Genomic DNA, 23,382 nt, shown 5'->3' with positions numbered 1-23,382 from the left:
TGCCTCAGACTTCCTTTCTAACACCCTTATTATACAAGACGCTGCTTTGTCCTGCTACCCGTTTGCTCCAAGATGTTATTTGTGCAAATGCCCATAAACACTTGACATGATGTCCTGACCTAAAAAACACAAACAAACAGTGTACCCTTTTCTAAATTCGCTGGCCTAGTAGGAAATTCCAAATTCCACAACATGTTTTGTTGTTGTTCTGACCAATAGGAGCCCAGAGCGCTCTACCCCTGCAAACATGGTGACGCAAAGGGGAGAGATGTTGTTGGTGCTACTAGCTGGAGGTGAGACACAGATGGAAGGTGACAGTGGTTTTTCTCAAGTGTTTTTTGACTTCTCCCTGTACAAGTGAAGTCCATACACACCCCTTCAAACGCCATTATTCAGATACCCGGGTATTGGCTGTAGCTGACACGCTGCTTAAACCACAGCCTGTCACATTTAGATTATGTTAAAGCAGGTGAAACCTCGTAATTGTCATTTAAATCCTTATATGTGTATATAACTTTCTGTTGTTGTTCCTCTCCTCTTACATGAATATGTAACATGTATACCCTCCCATCCGCCTTTAATGGTCAATGGGAATGATTTCCGTACATGGACCGGGAGCTGGCGTCCTTTTAAACCACACACACTGTGACTGTGGAGGGCTGCGTGACTGTGCTCCACCGGGCCCGCTTCCGCACGCGCGCTATTGGCCGCCACCGCCGTGTGGGCGGGACACGACGCTCTGACTCAGCTCTCTGAGTCACCGCACGACACGTCTGTCACACACAGCCTGCTGATGCATTCAGCGACTGTGGGAATAAATTAAACTTTTAACCCGTGTCAAATAAGTATCACTACGTGGAAGAAAGTAAGTCACACAAGTTTTCCAGCATGCCAAAATGTACAGGGAGTTTTAGCAGGGGCAGTCTATATCCGTATGTCTATATATATTCTACTATATATAGTTAATTTAATAGGTTTTGTATTGAATTGTCCAAATAATTATTTGATTCTCCCACACCAGATGACATGACATTGCCTTAATCCTGCATTTTACGATATGTTTAGCTTTCAACACGTGAAAAACTGACGTTTTGCCTATAGCCTGTTTAAATTGTAGTTAAACGGCCCGAAAGCGAAAGTGAGCTTGCATTTATAATCGCGTTTAATGCCTAAAATACAATGTGAAACGATTTTTACGAGGTATTGACCACTGTACTGTAGCAGGTTTTTCGTATTTACTATCTGTCTCATGATACATAAATGCAGCACCAGACTGGCTGCTCTTCCATGACTTCGCATTGGCCGCGAGCTGTGACAGTGGAGACGCTGGACAGAGCCTGTACGTGGTCCATCAGCTTTTAGGTAAAAGAGAAAATAGATATCGTAATAGCAGCGAACACAGCTTTCTGCAATAGCAAAAAAGCATCGAAAGCAATTTCTTCCCCATCTATTTTTCTACTTTAGCACCGTGCTGGACGGATCTGCCATAGAGGGTGAGTGTCTCAAACTGCATCTTCAACTCTTGTGTGGTGTGTTGGTGTCTGGTGGTCTTATTTTAAGTTAGGTTTCCTGTTCCTCTCTGTCTGTGCGTGAAACTGTACGTGTCCGCGCGTAGCCTACTTATTTAAGCACCTTAAATATTTTCAGAAAGTAGCTGTTGGTAATCATATGATATATACGGGTCCAATAAATGAGCGAGTACTGTAGTCTGTCTGCATCAGTCAACGCTTTCACAGGAGGAAGAGCGCAGGATGGAAATCCCGTTACGCACCATTGTATCGCGCGTGGACCGAGGACCGCCAAAATACACTGGAAAAAATGGTTGATTACTAACTCTTTTACCCTGTATCGCTAAAACACTGATACGGGGTGTTTCTGATATATTTTGTATATCTAATTGAATCAGGTCTTCAAATCGGCATAGATGCGACACACCAAATATGACTCGTTATCATAAAATCTTGCATTTTGGAATTGGTGCCCCTTGTACCGGTACTCTTCCTCTGCTGAAACAGACAGTAAGACCGCCGTAATGAACAGGGGGAATTGATTCTAAAAGTTTAAATTATATGAAAAATTGTCACTTTCGACACATTATTTGTATGCCGAATTTAGTGAAGGATTGGAAAGATTGAATTGAAATCTTTTGTACCCCCTGATACCATAAGGAGAGATCAATATCTTGCTAGATGTTTCAGGGAGTCCAGTTCGTATGGGTTTTCGTCAGTATGAAAACAGCCTGTCGGGTTGGATCAGCTGGTCATGGTGTACTCCCTCATCGCTCCGATGAAAGCGCCGCTTTTCTGTCCGGATTATATAACCAAGTTGTCTTTAAACTCACACACACCACCAGTGACTGACTGACAGACTGGATCCTGATCCTGATCCGCTGCTGCGCTGCTCCAGTGCAGCTCAGCATTCCCTACTTGGGCCTGATCCACACATTGGTATAAAACGACTGTGTGTGTGTGTGTGTGTGTGTGTGTGTGTGTGTGTGTGTGGTGTCATAAAGTTCAAGCTGTATGGAAAAGAATCATTTAGGTTTAGACTAATAGAATACTGAGGGAATTAGGAATTAAAAGAGTACAAAATACTGAGATAGTCAATGAAAGTATACAAATATGATCATCTCCACATCCCCAACCCAGCCCCCCCACCTGCCCACCTCATCACATTTATTTCCAAATGTGTGTGTGTGGTGTGTGATAGGTGTGAAAGTTAGAATGTTTGCAGGTGTTTTTGGCTCTGGCGTGGCTGACTGAGAGGCTGCTGCTGCTTTTTCTGAGCTGAGTGTAACAAAGTTCCTCAAGGGAGAAGCAGCAGCTTTAAAGATGAAGTAAACATTTAAGTGCACTGTAAAACTTCCGAAATGTGACACATTATATCTAGTGAGTATACTGCACTACAATACTACAAGTTTTAAGGGCTCTGTTATGTAAATTGTTGAACAGTGAGGATAAGTGTGCATGAGTTCTGCATCCGTCTCTCAGTCCGTCTGGCCCATGTTGGCCTGGCTGGAATCAGTCAGATGCTGTCAAATGGCCACGGGGTCTGCCAGAACTTTGTCAACGGGATTACACAAGCAACCAGGCTTCTAATTTAGCAGCTAATCCAGATTAAGGTGCCGTGGTTCGTCTGTGTTCCCAGCCTGAGGCTCAGACGCTGCGGCCCGTCTGGCAGGCAGAATCAGCAGCCATCCAGCGCCGGCTACTGGATGGCTGCTGTCTCTGTCTGAACGCTGGGATGATACATTCAGGACCCTGAACTGCAGTCCAGTCCCTACAGTACACCTCAAATCTTTGGACTCTGTTTAGAATAAAATTTTGCAGGCTGTTCCCTTGCCGTAAAGAAATGTTGATGCAGGAGACAGGATAGCTGGTGGCTGCAGACAGCAGTCTGGATGTGAAGAAGAGCTCGGAGCTTGCAGAGACCATCGTCCACAAAGATTTCAGGCTCAGCTCCGGCCACGTGTCTGCTCACAGTGTGTTTGACCTCAGACTTTTTCACTCATTTTTAGCTGCTCTGAGTCACATCCACTGTTATCGACTCTATTTTTATCATGCAAATACAATAATGCTGTGATCTGTGGGGAAAATTGGGCATTTATGTGTCATTAAGGAGGATATGGAAAGTTTACCAACCTCAGCACAGCGCAGCGTGTGTGAAATGAGGGACAGGTGCTATATTTCTCCCTGAGTTAGAAACCACTAACTGCTGGTTAGTGTGTCTGTTTTTTCTGACCTTCTCCTTTTAATGCGTTTGGCATTCAGTATGGAGAATCTGACAGAGAGACTGAAAGAGACAGAGAGAGAGGGAGCGCTCTGTGAACTAAAAATAGACAGTGGGAGAGTGGTTGTGATGATAGCATCACCACACAATAATCCCTCAGTAGGACTGGTGTTCCTTCGCTGCTCTACACCAGCCTGAGCAGTGAGCAGGTATCCCCTCTGGTTTCCCCTGTGGGCAGGGTTATCTGGTCAGCTCTGACCCTCTGCTCGGTGGCTCTGCGTGTCCATGTTGTACTCAGCGTGTTCATATGGACCTGTGGATGAGGGCGCATGTTCCACTCTGACCTGAACAGTCTAAATTAAGAATAACTGCTCACTGGTCAGGCAGAGGTGCAGATCATGTTCCTGCACTGTTGTGGGCTTTAGCTACCGTTTGGTGAATGTCATGCTTGGACCCTCACCGTGGCTCCCACCGGCTATTGCTCACCAACAAAATAGTGACTATCATCACTTTCGGCCCCCAGAAATGCTGCTCTTGGCAAAACTTTTGTTGACTGCGAGCTCTAATTGCAGTATTATAAATGAAAAGGGATCGATTAAGATGCTCTGGGGAAGCTTGTTATTGCAGGGTTGTTGTAAAAGTGACCATTTGGTAACAACACACACACACACACACACACACATACAGGCAAAAGACGACTTGATGACGTGTTATCGTAACTCTTTCATCAAATGCAGCGTATTTGCTTTTACATGTAGATTTTTGCCATGAAGCCATAAGTCAGCGGCGGATGTCAGATGTCCTGATGACACTGAAGTGTCCACTTCATATTCGATAACTTTCACAGTAGCAAATTTGCACCTCATCAGTAATAATAGAAAACAGATTTATGAGGAAGTGAAGGTACAAAAATGAAACGTGCAATTCTAGCCTAGTCACATGTCAATCCACCATCACAATAGGCTAGTGTGTGTGTGTGTGTGTGTGTGTGTGTGTGTGTGTGTGTGTGTGTGTGTGTGTGTGTGTGTGTGTATGCACAGCAGCGCTATATTCTCAGTGCCTTTACTTTGAGCAGTGTTCACCATCGCCCCACCCCTTCAGGCACTGACCTCCTTTTCGTTATTCACACAAGCGGCACCTTTTCTCGCTTCCTTTTTTTCTTTCTGTCTCGCACAGTGATTGTGTGTGTGCGTGTGTGTGTATCACTGCGTTGCTTAAAAGATCGACTATGAGGCAAAGTGAGAGTAACGCGAGACATTTTCACACACACACACTGACGTATAGATGTGTGGTGCTTTATGTTTAGCGGGCTGTGTGTGCTCCGATGTGCCTTGTGAATGTGCCGTGTGGGAACATGTGATAAGTGCTTCACTGCAGGAACACATGAATGCCAGCCTTATCTTCCAAGATCTCGTTACAGCCAGGAAACGGGTAGGAAGGCAAACTGGAATGGATATTCAGTGGGAGTCATTATAATAACTTCATGTTAAGCAAAATGTGCTGTGATGTGGCACGATGTGGAGAGATGGAAAGAAGTATCGGTGGTAGGAATTGGTTTTAGGATGGCTGGGACGTCACTCTTGACAAAAAATTCTGAAGGTCTGCTCACTGACTGTCTTTTTCCAGGCTTTTCAGCCATGTCACATGGTCTTCCAGGGATCCAGTTGAGAGCTCTGAAGAAAGCTAGTCAGTGGACATTGAGTTGGTATTGTTTTGTTCAATAATTGGAATGATTTTAATTATTAAAAGCATTATTTGCATTTAGAAGCTATGTGCTTCAAGTGAAAATGCTCTGAGGCCTTATAAGCACGATTCACTCCGACATTATACATGTTGTTTTCTGAGGTACTTACAGCATGTTTACGACGTGCATCGCAGTGCACTCAGTAACTAATGGCTGTGGAAGAACTGTGCCGCGCTCAGAGATCCTGAAGAGACAAGACTGCACACGTATAGATCTGTGGCACATATACTGTACATGCAGAGCACACACACACACACACAAGCATACATGAACAGAGGGATCGGATGTCAGAAGAGCAACGTTTGCAGAGCAGGCCTCTTAACGAGAGCCAGAAGAACGAAGTATTAATAATAGATAAGCCTAAGTGAGGGGGTGGATAGATAGATAGATAGATAGATAGATAGATAGATAGATAGATACGGGGACACTTCATAAAACACAGTTTGAGACTGATTGCATTCTGTTGTAGGAATCAGGGTTGTAGGTTCCTGCTAGCGTCCCATAATAACCGACTGAGCTTTCACCATGACAACTAAGTAAACTTCACTATGAGGTTGAAAGCTCTGGCACAAGCTGGTGGACCTTGAGTTTTTTTTTACTGCAGTCAAACTACTGTTTCCAACACACTGACCTTCAGTTTCATCTGTGAAACTCTGCTCCAGTTCACTTTGGAAGTGCACGTTGAGAAAATGACATCCTCTGAGCATTTTGTATATAAACTAAGCCATGCACTCACACACATGCACCCGCAGACACACACACACACACACAGAGATGTCATCATGTTATCCTCCATGTTATCATGTTTCCTCCCTCAACGCAGTGACTCATTGCTTCACTACCTGTATAGTAGTCCTTGTTACATCATGCACTCTGTTGGAAAACCCCCTCCCACACACTCTTCCTCCCACTCTCTCAGTGTGGAAGTGACTGAGCGCGCTGTACACTGTTTAACATACTGCTGAAGACTCACTGAACAAGAGCAGGTCACCATTATATATATCAGAGTCATCATGGTGCATTAATGGCAGCAGCATGTGTGTGTTCAGCAGCTGGCTCTTTTTAATGGCCCTCTCAGTTTTCAGGCGTCGTGAACATCTGGACTGCTGCATGTTGAACAGAAAAGATGGAGGACATGAGGTTCCCCCTTGAAAAAGCTGCTCATCTTAGTTGCCTCAGATGGTATCTGGGAATACTTTAAGTCTTGTACGATACATTCTTTTCAAGTACGAGCAGTCAAAATGAGTCATTTATGATCGTGTCTCTTGAAAGCACCGCTCACTAACTTAATGTCTAGTGTGAAAAAATCCAGAAGTAATGGATGCAAAAAGCCTCATGGAGTTTTGATGGCTTCACCGTGTCAAATTTCAACCATCAACCGACGCATTTATCTGATTCCAAAGAATAACAACACACATCAAGTGCCTTTATTTCAGCCATGTGAATGAGTGGCTGCTGATGCAGGAAGCTGGCTGAACGGAGTACGTCACTCATCATTATTACTCATTATGACCCGCCACGTTTAAAAGCTGCGTGTTACGTAGGTGGGAGCAGCAGCACTCCACAGCGCTGATGCTGTCACAATATCACACGTCCATACAGTACTAGTATGAAACAATGATACTTGATACTTCTTTGGAGACCATGGCTAAAAGAAAAGCATGACCTCAGTACACATATCAGACTATGTATAGTCTCATATATATAAATTATTAACAATGTGTTCTCGGTGCTGGTACAGAAAAATGTTGTTGTTGGAACATTCCACAGGTAAACAGGTTGATTGGTTACAGGTGATAGTATCATGACTGGGTATTGACTCGGCATCCTGGAAAGGCTCAGTCATTCAGAAGCCAGGATGGAGCGAGGTTCACCACTGTGTGAACACGTGACTGTATAAAGGATATTAACATATGGGCTCAGGAACACTTCAGAAAACTGTTTTTTATATGCATTTTACACAGCGTCCCAACTCTTTTGGAATCAGGGAACTCAGGACAGCCTTGTCCCACTAACATGTACAGTATTTCATCCAGCGCGGTGTGCTGTCACTAACACAGCATCGCATTAGAGACTGTCGGGCCCACACTGAAAAAATTGAGTGAGGGAGCGTTAACAGGCCAGCTCTGATATTGGGATATTTGGCGAGCAGCCACTCTATGATTATGGCCTAATGATTATATACTCTGTTATACAGTGCTGTGTCAGCTTGGCAGCCATTCAAGTGGCTGATATCTGTGTCAGTGGTGCAGAGTAGCATTTGGGGAGATTACTGTTTGGGTCTCTGACTGAATGATGATGTGTGTAACACCATAATTTGGGCTTTGTGGAAACAAGAAGTGTGTGCTTGGTTTGGCAACTTCACACACCATCCCATGTTACACACAGCTGGTCATGCATGCGCAGACAGTGCACAGTTGAAACGAGGGGAAAAAAAAACAGACGTGCATTGTAATGGTCCCCAACTTCTCCGGATGTCATCGCAGGCTTTTGTTCTTGCAGAGTAGGAAAATGCAGTGTTACCTCTGTCCAGCTGCACATCTTTCATTTGGCTTCAAATGAGTTCTCATTTCCCTCGCTGGCTTGCGTTTTACCACCGTAAAAACAATAATCATTCATCATTTCTCTTGGAAAGCACGACACTCTGCATCTCCTTACGTTTTGTTGACAGAGTCTACGATTGCAGCATTCCGTGTGCGAGGACATTTTTGGAAAGTGAGGACGTTTTGGCCGGTCCTCACAACTTCAAAGGTGTGTTTGAAGGTTAAGATTTAGGTCAGAATTCTGATCAGATCAGGGCCAGGCATGTATTTGTGCTGGTTAAGGTTAGAGTAAGGGGTTAGGGAATGCATTATGTCAATGAGTGTCCTCACAAGGATAGAAGTACGTGTGTGCGTGTGTGTGTGTGTGTGTGTGTGTGTGTGTGTGTGTGTGTGTGTGTGTGTGTGTGTGGAGCTGAGGCCAGTTCTCATGACTCTTTGGCAGGCTTGTACCATAGTGGATCTTTCTGTTCAATAGTTAACATGGAGGACAACAAACACATCACTCTGCTGTACAAGACCTGTGTGTGTGTGTGTGTGTGTGTGTGTGGGTGTGGGTGTGTGTGTGTGTGTGTGTGTGTGTGTGTGTGTGTGTGTGTGTGTGTGCGTGTGTGGTCAGGTGTTTCTGTTTGTTGCGGGTTGTATTGTGTTTCTTTGTGTTTACTGGGACTGGTGCTGGAACAGCTTGCAGGGCAGACCGGGCCGCCTCTGAGGGATTTACTTAAGACTGTTGCAGATGAGACTGAGACACACTGTTTTGGACGAGGCTGAACCGGACCAGACAACGCTGGTTATGCTTTGAACCAAACCAAATCGGACCACTCTAGAGTCTCCTGGGCTCAGATGGACCGGACTGGACCGGTTCAGTCTGGAGGTAGACCGATGTTTGAGCAGTGTGTTTAGACAGAATCGGACCAGATGAGTCTGGACTGGATCCAGTTCAGATCATTTCCCCCCAGTTTTCCATCCTATTTGTTGTTATGTTCCTGAAGCCTGCAGAAGCCACATTCAGGTTTTCCACATTGTGTTGTTTCCAGAAAAGCTCACTCCATTTCACTTTCTCCCTCATGTGTGTTTGAGCAGTTTGGGCTGAAGAAGCTTGGACGCAAAGCATTTTTCTTCCAGGTTTGCTTTGGCTCACGACCGCCGTGCCAAAGGAGAAAGTTAAACTAAATATTTAGTAGTCCGGCTTGTTTTTTTTTCCCCTTCCGATCATCGCCCGACTGACTGCTTTCCTTCTGATTTTACAAAAGTCAGTTTGATTTTGTTGCACAATAGCTGCTCCATTTCAGTCCTTGTGCTAAAGCTCTGCTCTGCTGTGGATCTCTGTGCGTTCACGCTTTCGGACATTACAAATCAAAAAATCATAGACTGCTGCTGTCTTTTTATTTGCATTTGCACTGTGGTGTGAGAGATGATGATGGTGATGAAGAAGAAGGTCATGCGCAGGGACATGAGGAGACCGTTTTTCTTCTTTTTTGCTTAGTTTCCATATATCCATCCATCTGTTATCAGGAAGCCAAATTTCCTCATTGAGCTTGCTCTTGACAGCTGCTCTATCTCCTGTCTAGCTCTGGCAAATCAACTACGAGGACGTTAGGGGAAGATGTTTGTCGGTGTCTGATGTGAAACCCACTCCACCACTCCACTCATGTCTTTGGGGTGTAGCAGCAGAGATTTGACAGTGTTGAATGGTTTGTGGTCAGAGGTGGTCTGAAAGGTCAAGAATGGATTTCCATACTCAGCAAAAAGACAGTTGATACTTAAAAACTGCAATGGGATGATGTTCTCTGAAAGCATTCGCTGCCTGATGACAGGTAACGTTCACCAGCACATTCAGTCATGCGACCTCGTCCAAAGCGAGCGTCCCGGTTAACTACACCTTCATCGTGTGCTCAGATCCGTAAGCTGAGGTTCATTCATTGTGACCCAGTTCAAATCAATGTTTCATTATCGCGGCTCAGATTTTCTGCGGTGAGTCGAAAGCTTTCTTCAGACGAAGCAAACGTTCAGTCACAGCAGTGAAAGGACTTCATCACAGAATAACTCTGAACGCGCTGACCATCACACACACACACACACACACAGGGCCTGTAACAGAGGATGCCATGGAGGAGGTGAAGCGCACGCACAAACATGCAGTTGTGACTTCTTTCACAGTTTAAAATAACAGTTGCGCTCTGCTTTGCTGCACAGTTGGACTTTTTCATGTACTGTGTGTGTTTGGTGTGTGTTTGCGCTCACACTGCACACACAGCGCATTTACTCGCCGCTTTGTGTCGACTTCTTTTTTGGACCAACACATGTTTGTTTCCCCAAAATATTTTTTTTTGTGCGGAGCAGAGTGTGGACAAAGGACTGGGTGTCTGGAGAGGGTGCTGGGAAGGGGAGAGGGGGATGATGGGTGATGGGTGGGGGGCTGGAGGAAGGGATGATGGGTGGGAGTCTGCAGGGGACGGCTGGATGGCTGACTGTGTTTATGGATGTGAGCTTGGGGGGGGGGGGGGGGCAAAAGTGGGGGTACTGGTGTGTATGTGTGTGTGTGTGTGTGTGTGTGTGTATGTATGTGTGTGTGTGTGTGTGCCCGTGCGAGTGTGTGCATTCATCTGCATATCTGTCTGCGTGTGTCAAAGAACGTGCATACACTCATTTGCTGGAGAACCCGTCTGTGTGTGCGCAGTGCCTGCCTGTTTGTAGGCTTGTGTGTGTGCGTGTGTGTGTGTGTGTGTGTGTGCGTGTGTGTGTGTGTGTGTGTGTGTGTGTGTGTGTGTTCTTTTGTTTTGCTCTGGGTTGCTGGGTGATGGGACCAGCTGGGAGGGCTGAAGCCATTCACTTCCCTTCTGCTACCCTGAAGGCAGCCAGCAGGGAGGGAGGGAGAGAGAGGGAGAGAGAGAGGGAGAGGGGGTCGGGAGGACAAAATCGAGGAGAAACATGGGGCGGGGGCGGAGGGGGGATGTTTGGATCTTATTGCAAAGAGATAGAGAGGGAACGATGAAACAGAAAGAGACAGACTGCAAAAGAGCAGAACGGAGCAGTGAAGAAGTTGTGAACGCAGCTCAGAGTGAATGAAGAGATTCATGAAGGAAAGTGGGGGGTGAGGGAGGGAAAGTGTGTCAGGCTGAATCGTGATAGAGCAGCGGAGCTGACTCAGCCCGTCTGGTCTGGCGTAGGAGGGCAGCAGCAGGGGAAGAAGTAATAGATTACTGTGCATGGGTTACTGTAGTCAGATTACTGTTTTCTAGTGTATTGACATACAAAAAATTGCATATGAGAGGATTGGAGCAATACATTGATAAAACAGATAAATGTGCCCCGCTGCTTCAAAACATCACACAGGATTAGAGAAACTGCTCTGTTTCCCATCTGATAATAACATGGAATAATGCTAACTGTGCTGTGACACGGACAGCTGTGCAATGAAAGTGAAACTTCAGCTCCTGACGAACACACAGGCCACACGTGACAGTTCAGGATAAAGATCTGACAGCAGCACAGGTGGAGGAGAGCCACAGCAGATCCATCCATCGAGAGTTCGCTCCCGTTAGTCACCATAAGCGACCGGTCAGACCAGACCAAGTACGGCTGAAGCAACAAAAGCCCCGAGTGTACTACATGGAGAAGGGGAGTGTTTTTTTAACTTAATCACATGAGTTTAGTCTTTGATTTGTAAGAGTAGGAGGAAGAATGTGTTTTTTCTTCTTCAGGAAGCTACAGTCTCATAACTGCTGGATTGCAGTGATCAGATGCAATCCACAAGTCACTGACCGGCCCAGCATAGCCACAATACAAACAACCTTTGAGAAGACCTTTTTAATGAAGGAGAAAATGAGTGATTTCACAGTGAGACTGAATCAGACAAGTTAGAACATGATTATGATGATGACGACGAAGCAATTAATTGGTTTGGGAGACATTTCTCATCAGAGTTAATGTGTGGAGATACTGGAGACAGTGTGATCCGAATGCAAGGTATTATGGGAATCGTGATTATATTCACTTATTTATTAATTGAGGTTTGATTACAAGAAAAACTAAAGGTACATATACTGAAGTCAGTTAACATAAGGATTGTGCTGAATGGATTAGGAATCATTATTGATGGACAATTAGCCAACAACAGTTTTGATAATCCTTTAATTGATAAATTGACTCATTATCAAAGAAACATCATCATGTTTTTATCGCTGCACCAGTGGCTCCTAGTTGATTACAGACCAGGAGTGGGAATAAGCAGCAACAAGGTGACTTAAGTCTCCCTTCAAGGCCGTTGTTGGTGTTGCAGTCTGTTGAACGCAGGACAGTGATGGAGGTAGTTGGATGAAGAATAGAAAAATACAGTTTAACAGAGAAGTTCAAACCCTGCCTCCTTTCTGCGACTCCCCTGACCCTCACTTTGTCAATCCAACATGACTGATGGATTGACGGTTTCGGAAATTCGCAATCATCGTGGGATGCAGGCCGTCAGAAAGGTGTGGGGGAAGGAGTCAGACAAACATTTTTGGATGTGGATGGAGGTTAGAGAAGACAAAAAAAAAAGCATTTTCAAACATAGCTTCAGTGTGGACTTGCTGACACAGCTCAGATAAGAGATGTTAGCTAAGAAATCTGATTTAAATTGATGTCTGATGCATTATGGTTCATGTTTGGGGGGACGTGAAAGGGTGATGAACCTTCCTTTTGTCTATGGTTTCCTACTTTTTATGCATTGTTCTGACTGTGCCCCTGATAAAAAACAGAAAAGCAAGGGGAGCGATGGCTCTCTGGGGATGCCGTGGCTGGAGGAGTGTGAAGGGTTAGTAAAATGAAGCTGCTCGAGGTGGAAAAACTGAGACAAGACGGATAAACAGCTAAACTGTAGCTGCTGGCTGCTAGTCTCTACAGCTGAACCGCTGTGGCTGCTTCCCTCTGCCATGACTTGTGAGTGCGCTGGCTTTCTCTCGAAGATTAATGACCTTCCTGTTTTCAGCTACAGGATCTCCCTGCGCAGAGTTTACACTGCAGCTCAGTTTGACTCGAAGAGCACTTTAAAAAACGCTGCAGAATTTATTGTCAGAGGCAAGACAGCGAAGGCATGCTGGAGGCACGAATGCACACACACACACACACACACACACACACGTAACAATATAAGAGTGAGTGCAAGCTATCACTGCTGTACACCTTTACTGCTAACAATACCACCACCATCTCTTCCAGTATTACTACCACTGCTACTACTTCCCCAACAGCGGCAGCCACCCCTGCCTCAGTCACACTGCTCAGAGTGGAGCTGACCCAAACTGCAGAAAAATGTCAGAAATGTGGGAAACGAATCCTCCGCCATCAATGTGTTTTTGTCGAGTTTCCCCGAGTGGACAGAGCTATCTGTGTTCCATCCACTGTGAAACTGCTGCTGAGTTGTCCTGCTGGATTGTGTCACACTCTCCAGTTTGCTATGGATGGGTACACACACACACACACACACACACACACACAACACGTGCACATGAAAGGGTTAGAGTGAAACTTTTCACGTAGCCCCGAGCCTCGAGCCAGTAAAACATACAACAGAGCACTGTGCTGTGTGTCTAAACGGGTTATTAAACCCCCTCATCATGTCTTGACTGGCTTAACCGATTTGCACATCATGTACTCCACTTTAAAACTTTGATTTTCTTTTTACAGTGACTGCTTTCAAACCGAATAATTCATTATGGAACGCGGTTTGGATGTTACGCAGGTTCACGAGCGCGACATTTTGCACTCTGATTCGGTGGCCTGATAAACAACGTGCCAGTAAAGTGAAAAAGAGAAGAAAAACAATTCATGTGAGAAGTTCTGAAACAAGGAGCAAAGGGAAAAGAGACAGAGCGAGAGAGAAAGAGAACAACAGCTTCTTTCCTGGAAGTCACCTGACGCTGGAGGCGGCACACAACCATGAGTAAACACACCTCCCTCCTGCTCCCTCGCTCTCTCTCTCTCTCTCTCTGTCTGTCTGGGTCTCTCGCCCATGTTCTTAGTCAACACACAGCCCCTCTTCCTGCAAGATGAAAAGTTTTGTGTGGCCCCTGAACTAGTTTCTATCTCCCTAAACTCGTCACTATTCATGCTTCCACAGAAGAAGGAGGGTTATTTGGATAATAATGCTGAATCTGAGGATTTGTATATTATGATAAATCAAGAGGTGGCTCACTGATGTGTTTTTAATAGTTTTTGGACAACATTGGAGCTTTCTGGCACGGACAAATAAGATATTTTAGGTCTCTTGTATGTTGGTCTTTTCATGTAATTTGTTGATAAGAGGAATATTCATAGACGTGTCTAGATGATGTCTTCAATTCATTTGTTAGTTTCTTCTCTTGAAATAGCGTTTTAGTCGTGTGTTACCTTACTTCACTTCCAAAAGAGATCAGCCTTGACTTTTGTTTTCACATGGGGACACAAGCCCCCAGTGTCCTGGATGAAAGCGCATTTGTCCCATCCACCCAGCCCACCTTCCTCCATATGTGCACTTTTCTTGCTGTTTGCACTGCCGATGTGTTGTTCGGGCTGGTGTGAAAGTGGACCGAGATCACTTGAACCACAGTTTTTTGTGATTTTTTTTTTTTTTTGATTTCCAAAGCTAATTTACGAATAAATCCATCTGCTGTTCATCAGCTGTTCAGGAAGCAATCTTATGCAGAAGTCATTTGGTAAGCATTGTAACGCATCAGCATTTTCTCTGATTGATCAGACAGTCAAAAGCAGTTAAATCTGCAGCGTGCGGCGTTTGTATCCTCCTGCGTGTGTGTTGACAGTTCATTAAGTTCATTAAAAAGTGACAGTGATCCAGCAGTAATACCCCGTGGAATAATGTTGTACCACACGCCTCTTTTTCCTCCTGTCTCTACCTGTTTGTCATCGTTCATAACATGCGGCTGATTTGCACCCTAATAACACTAACGATGCTCATAGTCTTTTATGTCTTGGTGAACTCTTTGGCACACCAGAGCACACAAATATACATATTAAAAACAGCGAATTTGTGCATAAATTGCCAGTCAGTCTGTACAACTTCATGTTTGCTCCTCTTGGTTCATTTGTGTGAAGCCAGTGTGAACGGGAGCCGGACCAATGGATCAGGCCAAAAGAGCCGAACTACAGGAGTGACAATACCCTAACTCATGTTCCTGAGATAGTAAGCCTAAACATTTTAGCAATGGACCTATTTTATGCGCATGTAAGGGTTGCTTTGTGTGGGTATGTTGTGTTAAAGGAATGCAAAAAGTGGAGAGAAAGAGGCGATATGCAACAAAGGCCCCCATTCAGATAAGTCGCTCAGTGTTTTTCCTGCAGCGTTTCTACCTGCAGTACTGCTCTGTGCTGACAAAGTGAACAACTTGAGAAACAATTTTCCCAACTGTCCAGCAAAAACCCTTAAAATTAGAATTAAAGTAAGAATTAGCATTTTAGACATTTGACCTAAGATGTGGACAATAAACTCAATTTTACAAACATGCACAGTAAGTGCTTAGATTTATACTCCAATGCTTGAAAAACAATGCTCTTTAATTTTTTGCCCTCATTAATGGTTGTTTGCTGTCTCATGTAACATACATTCAGGAAAGCAGCTGCTGAGCGTCACAGTGGGATGAGTGTAAAGAAAGCGCCGGCGTGGAAGCGCTGGCTCTAAGCAGCATGGCCGCATTTTGGCAACATGTTTGACTAAAATGGCAGCGCTGCAGGAGGCCGGCTTGCTTTGCTTACTCTTACTTCCTCTTTTGAAATGCATGAGTCAAGGCACTTAGCAAAGTCTTTGAAGGATGGTGAGACGTGTGGGGGGCCACACGAAGGAAGTGCACAGCTCTCTGTGTGTCTGTGTGGGTGTTCATATCAATTCAAATGGTAAAGCACAAAATTATGGCACTAGTCATGGATATATCATGCTGTACCAAGGTTAAGGCATTGTGTGTGTGTGTGTGTGTGTGTGTGTGTGTGTGTGTGTGATTGAGGCGGGAGCTGTATGGGGCATAGAGGGGGAATGATGGACACTAATAAAGATTCTGGTTGAGAGACAAAGAGGGAGAAGAGGAGGAGGTAGAGACAAAGAGAGAGGGAGAGAGAATGGGAAAGAAAGCAGATGGGTGTTTTTGGTGTGAAGCCCCCCCTTACCCCCCCCCTTTTTTTTTCTTCTTCTCTCAATGTGCCACGCCCATGTCTAATAGTATTAATAATATTCTGTGGTCCTCTTCACACACCCTCCCCAAAATCTGCCAGCACATGTGGATGTTTCTGCTGCTTTTACTCCTTTCTTCTCCTTTTTTAAAGCCACTTTTAAATGTTTCAGCTTTTATGACCATGTGCTCTAAAATACTCACTCCAAATTTCACATTTGGATATTTTCAAAGCTGTGTAACCAAAGGTGAAATCACCCTCCCTGTATCAGTTTATAGTTTTTCAAATGGGATATAAGACAATCATTTTCTTCTGCACTCCTCTTCAGTGTCTCTGGTATTAGATTGAGCTCATCTGTCCACTTGTGGGCTACAATAGAGTAATCATGTGATAAGATAAGAAAGGAAGGGGGCAAAATATTAGGTACACCTGTGTATTATAATGCAACTTGCTACGACACCACAAACTATAGCATCTAAACTGAAGCGGTAAAGGCTGAGATATCCTGACTTTAAGTCTCATGTGTGTATCAAGCTCCCCAAGTCAAGATAACCCTGATGACATCATCAGTTATGTTATCAGACCTGACAGAGCTCCTCCAGAGCCACAGAACACATCGTACCGCTGGTTCCCAACCTTTCTGTCTGACGCTTTAAACGGAAGGAATCTCAGCTTGTGACCTCTGAACATACAACTGTTTTCACTTTGTGGTTCTCCCAATGTGGAGTAAGCTGATTAGAAAATTGGTGGACTTCCCATAACAGCTAATAACGCTGTGTATCCAGGTTGTCTGGTCATGGCTGTTTGATAATCAGCATGTGGCGTTGGTCTTTTTTGGTGCTGCTACTGGTGCAGGACATTCAGAGAACTGATATTTATGCAATACATCATACTGTATAGCATATGTGTCTGTTTACAAGTACAAAAATAGCAGTAGCAGCAACAGTATTGGTCATTAGAATACATTGATGCAACAGTGATGATAACAGCAGGAGCTGCTGTTGTAATAGTTGTGGTAGTAGTAGTAGAAATGTTCCTAGTAGCTGTCTTTACTGTAGTAGGATTAGTAGTGGTGGTAAATGTTGCAGTAGCAGGAACATCAGAAGTAAAAGTGATAGTAATGGATTAATTAACCAGTGCTTAATGTATCTGCTAGTCATGTGTAATTGCTTCTATTAAGTCCTTCATAGGATCAGTAACAAACTGCAAGTTGTGGCGATTGTTTCATGACTAGAACAAAGACGTAATAGAATCAATATAAATAAAACTGATGAGTAACAGACAGACACAAGCGCATGAATCAGTTATTCCAGTTGAGTGTGTGTGTGTGTGTGTGTGTGTGTGTGTGTGTGTGTGTGTGTGTGTGTGTGTGCGCGCGTGTCATCCTGGCATTTTTCGGCTCATGTGTCTGTGTGAATTTACAGACCTTGATGACACAAACAGGCCCTGTGTGTTGTCACGGCGAGTATAAATGGAACATGAGGGTCGACGGCCTAATTCTGGTGACAGTCGTAATCCTGCGCGTTACCACCCAAAGGTGCAACGCGGTGATGGTTGGAAGCAACACGTTGCCTCACGTACTGGGCCGGAGTCATGAGTGGGACCAGTGAACTCACCATGAGTCAGGCTCACACTCAAGTTCACACCGATAGTGACACACACACCTGATACATGTACAGAGAAACGTAGACAATGACATGACAACAATAGAACTGAGCACTTACTGGTTTGTCAGTGTCTTGTAGCATAGCATGGTGTCATTTGTATGTGTGTGATGATTATTGTGTTAATTTTTAGAATACATTTTAAGAAACACCCATTTAGTCTTTCATTATGGTTTCAACGCATAAGCTGGTGATTTTGTGCAATTCTCTTTCTCTTAATTGTCAGTAAAGTCGCTGAATGTAAATGAAACCTCAGACAAAAATCAAATGGGAGAATGGCAGAGGCAGGGAATAAAAAATAAGGATAAAGCAACAGTGAAAAAGGCAAGAAAGACAAGCAACAAGCAGATTTCACACAGGGAGAGGGAAATAAAAAAGAGCCAGGGAGAAATAAATAAAGATAGATGAAGGGAGGGAGAGAGAGAGAGAGAGGGAGGGATGTTGTGGGTGCAGCTCTCCAGTTGGTGTTGCTATGGCCCTGCCCTCCCTGCTCACTGAGCCATTTCCTGTTTTTGACCTGAAATCTTTATTTAGAGCCATCCCTCCTCTCTTCTCTGCATTCATGAGTCAACTCGCAGTCCAGAGAGATGAACGCAGGACTAAAATCAGATCTTCTCTCGCCACAGAAGCTACGTATGCATGCATGCATGCACAGAGCTACCCCAGCTAACCCGCCTGTTAGCCAGACTCCAGCTGAGGTTTCATTCATGCTTTACTGTTTGCATAATACCAATATATGGAGTATTCATGTTGCCCAGAATAACAGAATATTGCCGTCTTTTATTGTTTGACCGGCAGTTTCCATAAGCTCTGCTGTCTTCACTGATTGTGCTGAGGCAGTTGAGCCTTTTATATAAAAAAAAATAATGAATCACAAATTTAACACTGTCCAATGGTGGAATCTTTTGCGTCTTGCAACCTTCAGCCAATGATATCTTAAAGGTCCAATGTGTTAGGTTTAGGCAGATCTGTTGGCAGAAATGGAATATAATAGTCCTGAATATGTTTCCATCACTGTTTAATCACCTGAAAATAAGAATCATTATACACTTTATTAGCTGAGAATGAGCCTTTATGTCTGCAGAGAGTGCAGGTCCTCTTCTTTGCCATGTCGCACTGCCATTTTTGTACAATAACCCAAAATGGACAAACTAAACACCGACTCTAGAGAGCGCCTTTCGCATTCTTAGCAGCCGCCATCGGGCAGGTGTGAGGCGAGGGGTATTCAGTTAGTTGCAATCTGCACCTCACCACTAGATGCTACTAAATCCAACACATTGGACCTTTAAGACCTGGTCACACTAGTATTTGAAATAGTGAAATTTAGCCTTGATATCAGTTCATTCCAGTGCAGTTACATGGGCAAAGTAAATCTACTCAACTGTTTGGTGTTGTGTTGGTTGAACTTTCACCTGAAAATGTGCTGTGTTGACCAATAACAGGCCGTGTTGACAGTGTTGACCTTTGAGAGAACGCAGCCAAAGAGTCCAAAATGGAGGAAGCTATTATAGTTTATTACTGTAGCTGCGTTTAACCATCCACTTCTATTTAACCATCCACTTCTATTTAACCTTTTTCTGTCAGATAGTAAACTGAGGATGGTTTGTGGTCATGAGACAGGACTCAATGGTACAAGTACGACTTTTTAAATTAGGCTACTACTGTATGCAAAGTTACTGTCATGTTAGCGGCCAGGCTCATACTGTTTTTTTAGTTTTTTTTTTTTACCTTAAACAATGTACAATCGTTATCGTTTTGACCTCCCCAAGGTTCTAGAACCAAATATTTCACAAAGATGCACCGATGACTTTGGTTGTGCCACTTTCTGTGTCAACATGTCACCATGAAGGCCTAAAGTCTGCGTTCCACCCTGACAAGATGAGAAACTGAAGTCCTGCAAAGACTGGAGTCCAGTAGATGTCTAATACTTTTGACAGCACATTGATCAGACCTGTCCTGAGAACAGGCAGTCTGTCAGAAAAAGTAGGGAGGCTTATATTGTGGTTGTTGGTGTATCAGTGCACAGCTGAGTGTGTGGCAGGGGCCATCGGGGACACAAACGGTCTAAGATGCCCCTCTTCTGCCCCGGGATGCTCCACTGGTGTTTTTGTCTTCATGGAGCAGACTCTGCAGGGTTTTGTTTGAGTTTACCGGACAACTTCCTGCCATCTGCCACAGGGTAGGATGGGCATCACTAACCCGCCAAACAGCACCGTCAGTCCAGTGCTGTCCTGTGACTGCTCTCCATTGTCTGTCAGGAGAAGAATAGGCTGAAATTAATGATTTCAGCTCCTCAGCACATGCCAAAATGGAAAGGGCAAAACACAGCAGATTCGGAAAGTCTCTGATGAGGTAGTTGAAAATGAAAAGCATGAGACTATAGTAAAAGTAGTGGTAGGGCAGGTTTAATAAGGGCTTAGCGCTGCAGTTCCAGCGCAAAACGTGAGCATTGCCTCCACTTTCAAAATGTTTTTAATGTTTAATTAAATAGACTTACAGTGAGAGGGACAGAGACAGAGAGACACACTGTTACAGAACACACCGTGTGTGCGCGCGTGTATGTGCGCGCGCGTGTGTGCGCGTGTGTGGGCGGAGCAAAGTTGACGACGCCACTTCTCGGGGCAGCTGCTCGATTTCAGCTCCTGCTGCCTTCAGGTGCCCCTCGTAAATTTACCAACCGTAACAAAATGGATCCTGTCAAGAAACTAATTATACCGCTGTTACGTTAATAATGACCCGAGAAGTGTAATTGATATTTTAAGCAAAGTAACTGTAAAAAATTAAAACGTATCTAAGATATATAAATGAGCTGATTTTAGGCTATCTCCAGATTTTGTGTGTATTTATCTGTTGTAAGTATTATGAGATATTAAGAGGGACAAGGAGGCCGCTGCACAAAAGATCGTACCATCTTAAAAGTTAATTACAGACTGAAAATTCAGAAATAAAAAATATTCCGTGACATAGTTCAGTATAATATATTATGCTATAATTGTATAGTAATGAAATGCACCCAGTTGACCTTTAGTCGCCACAATATTATGCTGTCTGTTCTCTAAATGGCGCATCTTGGTAGCTCCATGGATCTTCCTCATTTGGACTTCATTTAAGTGTAGTATTCACCATACAGTAGTCTGTCTTGCACAGTAATGACGATGATGTCAGGCAAAAGTTGACATGTTCATCTGTGATGCATTGAACGTCGATTTTCCCTTTGTGTAGCGTATTATCACATGCGTCACGCTGATGAAGTAATAACTTGGTAGCCTACGTTTTTGCTTCAAATGACACCGACTGTGAGACACGAGCGCGCCATGGATGTGCAGTAGAAAGAGAAGCGCACGTGCAGCCTCGCTCGCGCGCATGTCCCACAGATCGTGAAGGCAGCAGCGTTCCTGTGAGCGGAGGCAGTTTTCTCCTCCTATCAGCGCCATTGTGTGACAGAGTCTCCGGGAGCGAGGACGGCTTGTTCTTCTGTAGCCGACAGGACTGTTTAAATACCCCCCATGTTTCTCTTTCAAACTCCGGCGGACCTGGATGTGGTAAGACACCATTTCTATCTTTCATAGAGCAAAGTAAAACACGCCGAGGAAATACATCACGGCAAGGCAGTGTGTAACCTATATGTGTTGATAATAGACACGGCGAAGGCTGCCGTTTCAGTACTGCTGTGGGTAATGGGCTCTGCTTGAAAAAGTTTTCGTATTAAATGGACAATACGGTGTCCCTCTGTACTCTGAGTGTCCTTCTATCCCTCTAGCTCTCTCCACAATCCACATTATGGAGCCGAGACAGCCGAAACTTTCCAGTTTATCACTAGGGGGAAAGTCTGTCTGATAAACTTTTTTTTTTTTTTTTTTTTTTTTTTTGTAACCCAAAATAGATTCTCCAATGGCGCGTACTGCGATAGGAGATCGTCAATTTATAATTTCACCCAGGTTGTTTTAAAAGTAATTTCACTCCTCCTAAAATCACTTAAAATGACCTACATTTGTATAAATAGTCTCACATGTAAACGTCATTCACTGAAGACGTATTGGGGCCAAATATGACTTGTTCAAGTCATATTTGAAGAGACCTGTCAACAGCAGCACAGAGAAACTCTCATAGTCTCTTTACCTAAAAGCCCTTTGAGAGCACAGGGTCTGTACATTTGATTCAGTCTTTCTTGACAACCTGCTCAAGTACACCTGTAAACCTGCTGTGAAGTAGTGAAATGTGTTTTTGCAGTGGACGTGGATGTGAGTTGGCCTCCAGTGTTTTGGACTGTCTCAGTCAGTGTGGCAGTTGTAGTAAGAGGGGGAGCCTCTGTTTCATAACGTGCATCACAGCAGTCTGCTTCTATGACAGCATCTCGTCTTCCTTCATCGCTGTGTTGGGATCCACAAGCTGCACACAGGTCACATCGGAGCGTCTTACTTTGTCTGGTCGAGCAGCCACACTATAGGTTCACATCAGACCACAGAGTGCTATTTGATCAGAGCTGAACCCCATCTGAGGAGAAGCCAGATGTGTGGCTGAGTTACACAACTGCCTGTGCTGTAGATGAGCCGATAACCACAGTGGGGAGAGGAAAGCCTTGTTTTTGCTAAGTGGGGTAGCCCTTAGGAGGTCCCCAGACTCCTGGCAGAGTCCAGACAAAAAAAAAAAAATGTTGATTGTTAAATTTTACTGTTTCATTATGTGGAACATTTCCAATAATCAACATGACAATGGCTAAATTTCACTCTGCAGTTTACTGCTGAAACTCCCTAAACAAAATGGGAAAACAGGTTGGGCCTTTAGTTTTAAGATGCGCTCCCTGATTTTGTTTTAGCACCCAGTAGTCAGTCCAAATCCCCTACATTTCCTCCCCACACAATACACCAGAACTGAGCTGGGAGGAAATTTTGGAGTTTTTGAAGCTGTATAACAAAATCATCTATAACACACATCTCCCCAGGCTTTTTCAAAAGGCATTGATATAAAAATGTATCGGACGTTATGGGAGAGATGACAGCTGCAGGCTTTTCGAGTCAACCTCGAAGGCTTGAATTTCAAGTCATATGCAAGTGTTATTGCATTGGCTACCTAATCAGGTATGCATGTAGTAGCAAGGTACTTTATATTTCATGCCCTCAGAAGCTGCATACCTGTATCTAGTAATAGTAATCAGGCTCACAGTGCAGCAGTAAGGCTTCAAGTGCAGTAATAAGGCTTGTACTGCATTCACAAGGATTATACTTAAGTAATAAGGGTGCTGCCTGCAGTAAAAATGATGACACTTGCAGCACTAAAGCCGGTGCTGCTGTAACAAGGTGGGCACTGTGGTAATAAGGCCGAATCTGCTGTGATACAGTGCATGCTGCAGTAAAAAGGCAAATACTGCAGTAATAAGGTGGATACTACGATACACCCAGTGACCAGACATATGGACGCTGAAGGTTTCAGTAGCTTCTGAGGCTTTGTCACTAGAAGTGTCAAGCTGTGTTCTCTCCCTGAAGAGGCTCGGTGGAAAGAGTGGAGTGCTCAACACCATGTAGACATGTCTGCTGACCTAATTCTGCTCTCTTCTTTTGCCTTTTATTTATAG

General features: G+C 44.3%; 1 protein-coding gene across 2 annotated transcripts in view; it reads left to right on the top strand.

Annotated features, from left to right (window-relative positions):
• Positions 1-1,295: 1,295 nt before the first annotated feature.
• Positions 1,296-23,382, top strand: part of sertad2b (SERTA domain containing 2b) — a 34,274-nt gene continuing 12,187 nt past the window's right edge. The window contains exon 1 of one of the 2 annotated variants that reach the window (XM_076743019.1): positions 1,296-1,493. The gene's annotated coding sequence lies outside the window, so the exon portion shown is untranslated. Of the gene's footprint in view, positions 1,494-19,976; positions 21,353-23,382 lie in introns of those variants that run through there. The other variant, XM_076743020.1, reaches the window with a different exon arrangement.

This window comes from Chaetodon auriga, chromosome 11 (assembly GCF_051107435.1).
Source record: "Chaetodon auriga isolate fChaAug3 chromosome 11, fChaAug3.hap1, whole genome shotgun sequence".
In the NCBI taxonomy this organism is placed as follows: Eukaryota; Metazoa; Chordata; class Actinopteri; order Chaetodontiformes; family Chaetodontidae; genus Chaetodon; species Chaetodon auriga.
The sequence above is the reverse complement of the archived record's forward strand: the minus strand, read 5'-3'. Positions and strand labels throughout refer to the sequence as shown.